Genomic DNA, 5,295 nt, shown 5'->3' with positions numbered 1-5,295 from the left:
TCATCCCGTTTTCAAGTTTCAATTTTTTGGCCGTTTTCAAATGGCATAGTAGAAGGAATTTGATGTTTCGGGCATTTTTTTAACAAGAACGATTTTCGTCATGTTTTGAAGTATCAGGTTTTTGGAGGGATTGGAAATAAGAAGCCCACTATAGTGGAAATTATTCAGTGTCCCCTTTTGGAGTGATTGGAAATAGAGGAATTCGACATAGCAATGAGGTACCGTCTTCTAGAACATGCATTTTGCTGCCTCTTTACTTTTAGGAAAAAGTGATCATATTCCTCTAAAGTAATGTATCTGCAGTTGCAGCGGCAACCTATGTTGGGTACGGAAGTTATCGGTGGCTCTAGCAACCTTAGTGTCTGACTAACTTTTAAGGACATCGTTTATAAATGCTTGGGCTTCTGGAAACGCCTCCCATCTGAGCTATGCCACATGATCGCTGAACCGAGCGCATCACCCACCGATGAGTAGCGGCGGTGAGAACGAGGCGGCGGATGATCGGAGTGAGGCTTGACTGATGCATCGCTTTGTCTCAATTTCCATGGTCATAGTTTGGTGCTTTTGCAAGATGTGTCGAGACAATTCATAGCTAGCATGTTGGCTGTTTGAGTCAAGTTCTGCTTGTACTATCGTATTCTGAAGTATTGTGTGCCACACCCCTAACTTGTTAAGGAATAGGAGGACGGCCACCTGTATGCCACGCCCCTAATTATGCTGCCGTGGCGCTAGCTAGCGTGACATGACTGCGACCAAAGTGAGCCCAAATCAATAGTTCTGTGACCAAAACCATTGGTGCATTCAACTCCTGATAGTTTTGGTAAAGCGTTGTAACCTCTCAAGAGAGGCCGCGTGGAATTTATTCAAGGGGACCGATAACTCTGGTCAAGAGATTTACATTGTTACAACCGACTCATATCTCTAGATTAAGTTGGTTAAACTTAATAAACACCTAATCTAGATACGTGTAGGTTTATAAGACACCGTACACAAGTTACATGACTGGTTGGCACCATAACACCTACTGTAACAAGCACAACAAGCAAACTTTAACATTCAACCAGTAACGAGTGTGGAAAGTTTAGGGAAACGTCGTACCATACCGAGGGCGACGGGTGCGTGTTTATATAGCCAGGCGCTTAACTCTGGTATATGCGTACAGGTTGTTCAGATTACATACTTGGGAGACAAGGGATAGAGAAGAGATACAATCGGTTACATGAGATAAGTCTAAGTTAAACAACCAATGTATATCGTCTCACGAGTACAACCTATAATCTCCTCCGAGTGCAGAACGTGTATGTTTAACAACGAGATACATTGACTTCACCTTACAGTGATGATATTCTCAATGAGAAAGCATGACACAGAAAATTAATATAATATTAAGTTCTGCATCCTCCTTATTCGTGTAGCTAAGTAGCTTAATTTTCGCCAATGTTTCTGGACCATTTGTGCCAAGTAACAACAGAGATGACATAGACCTTGTCAGATAACTTATCAAGTAACCTGAAATAAGTGTACCTCCATTTCTTCATGAACACAAGGCCACAAATTACCATCCAGAGGCCTACCACAAACCCCACAATCAGGCTAAACAAAATATCCATTTGAGATTGACCATCTTTATCCCATCTTACTGAATCTCCTTGAGTTGGTTCATCTCCAAGACATTGCTTTGGAAGGGGACGTCCACAAAGACCAGGGTTGCCAATGTACATAGAAGCTGGATCATCTGTTTTAAGGGTATCTAGTTGACGCCCCAATGGTATTCTACCTGATAGACCATTATATGACAAGTTCATATAGCTCAATGATGTCAAATTTGATAAGCCCAAAGGAATTTCACCAGAAAGCTGGTTCTTTGAGAGATCAAGAGACTCGAGTGCTTGCAGATTTCCAATCTTGTATGGGATATTTCCGCTCAAGAAGTTTGATGACAAATTCAGGTTTATGAGTCCAACAAGAGAGCTAATATCTTCTGGGATTTGTCCAGTAAAACTGTTGCAGGATAAATCAATACTCATCAAATATACACTATTCTCCCTGTAGGCAAGCACTTGGCCTTTTATGACAACTGATAAACTATCCCCAGTCAGCCCCATATTGTCGTACGACGTCGCCCCAATATATTCTTCTGTGAAAGGATTGTTTTCTAGATCTACAGCTTCATTAATGGCAGTCAAAGCTTTGAAATTCACTAAACTTAGTGGAATATCCCCATAAAAGGTGTTATTAGCTAGGTCAAGGATGCGAAGAGCAAGAAGTCCGGTTATTTCAATTGGAACGTGACCTGAGAAGTTGTTCGATCTTAAGCGTAGCATGATCAAAGCTGACATTCTATCACTAATCCATGCAGGTAGCTCTCCACTCAATTTATTTTGAGCTAGGTCGAGGAAAAGAAGATTTCGGCACCGTCGTAGGAGTGAAGGGAATCCACCTGAAAGACTATTGTTGCTTACAAGGAGAGTACGGACTTCCAAACAGAAATGGCTTGTGATTCTGACCCTTGAAGTGTTGTTGCTTGTGTTATGCCATCGTCTTGGTTCTTTTCTGCCGCAGTCGGGAAGTTGCCCTACAAGATGGTTGTTTGAAAGATCTAAGAGCCGCAGATTTGACCACTGGCAAAATGACCTTGGAATAGCCCCAATTATACAGTTGGAAAAGAGAACGACAGCCTCTAAAGATGGAGCTTGTGAATTTGATGGCACAAACCCACTTAAACAATTTCTGGAGATGTCCAAGAATACAATTGTTCTTGGTAATTGTGGTACCAAGCCAGTTAGATGATTTGACTGGAGAAAAAGTACTTCCATTGACATGAAGTCCAAATTAGGTGGCAGCTCACCACTAATTTGGTTAAATGAGACATTTAAAAACTGGGCATCCGAAAAGGTAGTCCAAAACCAATATGGGATCCTATCTGTGATACCTGCGTTTGAAATATCAAGAAGTACAATGCCTTTTTGCGATCGCAGCCATTTAGGGAACTGGGGGCCCAAATGACAAGATGCAAGCCTTGTCAATTGCAAGTTGAAGGGAGGTTCCCAATCCGAATCCACGGTGACTGCCAAACCATTATTATAAGACAAGTCAATTTCTTGTAAATTCGTCAGACCAGCAAAATGATCCTCGGACATCACACCAGTAAGGTTGTTAAACTTAAGGGACAAGTTGGTCAAATTTGTAAGTGTCCCAATCTCCACGGGCACAGAACCTCTCAAGTGGTTGAAACCAAGTTCAAGCGTGTTTAAGCTGGATAGGTTTACAAGTGATTGTAAAGTTGTCCCTGTGATGTTGGTCTCTCCCAAAGTCTGGACTTGCAGATTCTTAGAAGAACAATTTGGTAGCCTTTGAATTAGTTCTGATATGTCCCCCATCGATGTTGTTCACTTCGAGGTCTAGATATCTCAAATTACACACTTTTTTCAGAGTCGCCGGTATCATCCCTTTGATGTGGTTGTATGACAGGTCAAGGGTCTCTAATAAGGTCAAGTTTCCCAACTCGGGAGGAAAAGCTCCCCCTAATTCAGCACCGTATATGATTAGGCTTTTGAGGCTTGTTAAACCCCAAAGCCAATTCTTTACAGCTGGACTGTTTAAATGGTTGTTTGAGAGATCAAGTTCCTCAAGAAGCGTGAGGTTATGGGGTAGGAGAGACGTACTCCCACTATAATCATTAAGGCCACAATAATTGAGTTCCAACACAAGCAGGTTGGGAAGCTTGTTTAGTGTGTGAACCCAGTGTACCGCTGCGCTAAGGTTCACACCGCCCATGTCGAGATGCTTGAGTGAGGGGAGACGGGCTAACCAAGAAATATCCATTGAGTATGTCATCATATCAGAGGTCCTACCACAGTTTATGTCAAGATATAGGAGTTTGGATAGGTTGCCTAGCTGAGGAGGCAGTCTACCACTAAAATTCAAGGAAGATAGGTCAAGGTGTGTCAATCTCCGGAGGGAACCCATGAACTCTGGTATAGGCCTTCCATCTCCGAGAACCATGTTCCCGCTAAGGTTCAGATGCTTGAGATGGGGCAGAGCGAGCAGCGAAGAACTTATCTGGCCATGCAGCGAATGGTTACCAGGGAACCAAAAAGAAGCGTAATCTTGTTGGACGAATTCGTTGTGGAGGTCGAGCTTGACGACGTGGCCTGTCCGGCTGTGGCACCTCACGCCGCCCCATTGACAGCAGTCGTGGCCATGCCATGAGCCGAGGAGGTTCGCCGGGTCACTTGTGATGGCGGCCTTGAAGGCGAGCAGCGCCGCCCTCTCTGCCGGGATGCAGCTCCCGTTTCCACTTCCAGCAGCGACGGCAGAGGCTGCTAGTGCTAGGGCTAGGGCTAGGATGATGAGCAGGTAGCTCGTGGAAGATGGTGGAGTTGTGGCCATTGCGATGTATGTTTCGCCTTCAGCACGCATGATTTTAAGAAGGCGTTGTCGCCAGGTCGGACAAAAAATTAAATGGATGTTTCCATTGGAGAGTAGCTGGGGATCGCGATTTTCGTTGCACGTCAGCGTCAACCCCTCGGTCGGTCGTCGCATGCTCAGCATCTGCCGTGTTCATCAACGAGACCACGACTTGTGGGTCGTCCCTAGTAGTCGTTAGGAATAGAGTATGGATATGGACGGCAAAAGGAGAGCCTCTGTTGTCTGTTCTTGGCGTTTTTTCTGGTTATACTATTTTAGTTGCTGTTTGATCTGTGTGTTTTTCTTTTGATGAACTCTGGCGTTCAGGCTTTGATCAAGGAAATTTTTGCTTCTGTTGTTTGATCTTTACTGGGACATGTACAAGTAACTCAGGCTGCGTGCATTTATATACTGGATGTACGATGACCTGGATGATTACACGATCGGTAAGGCAGACTGGCTGGCAGGATGGATGTTCATGCTCCTTTTGTTCGAGCTGTTAGAATAAGTTCGAGGCCACCGTCGATCTACTGAGGACCAAGCAATCACACGAGGCACGACACCGAGAATTGTTAACGAGGTTCATCGATATGGCTACATCTCCGGGGCCTAACTACAAGCGCTCCTCCCGTGACACCCGCTACAATACCACACACTGGCCGCCCGGGCGCCGGTACATGCCGCCGGTGTCCCCGCGTGCCTGTGCTATTATGTTGGCATATGTTACATCGTGTGTCTACCCCGCTATATATGAAAGGCCTAGCCTACAAGTGTCCTACTTGGACACGACTCCATATCCTGTCTACACACAATCCAAAATCAAGTCCAACTGTAACCTACCTTGTACAATAATATTCGATACAATTGTAGCAAACTCCACCTTGG

General features: G+C 44.6%; 1 pseudogene; it reads right to left on the bottom strand.

Annotated features, from left to right (window-relative positions):
• Nucleotides 1-1,126: 1,126 nt before the first annotated feature.
• Nucleotides 1,127-4,392, bottom strand: LOC119344411 (annotated as a pseudogene).
• Nucleotides 4,393-5,295: the final 903 nt, after the last annotated feature.

The sequence above is a fragment of the Triticum dicoccoides genome, unplaced genomic scaffold (assembly GCF_002162155.2).
Source record: "Triticum dicoccoides isolate Atlit2015 ecotype Zavitan unplaced genomic scaffold, WEW_v2.0 scaffold168297, whole genome shotgun sequence".
NCBI lineage: Eukaryota > Viridiplantae > Streptophyta > Magnoliopsida > Poales > Poaceae > Triticum > Triticum dicoccoides.
The sequence above is the reverse complement of the archived record's forward strand: the minus strand, read 5'-3'. Positions and strand labels throughout refer to the sequence as shown.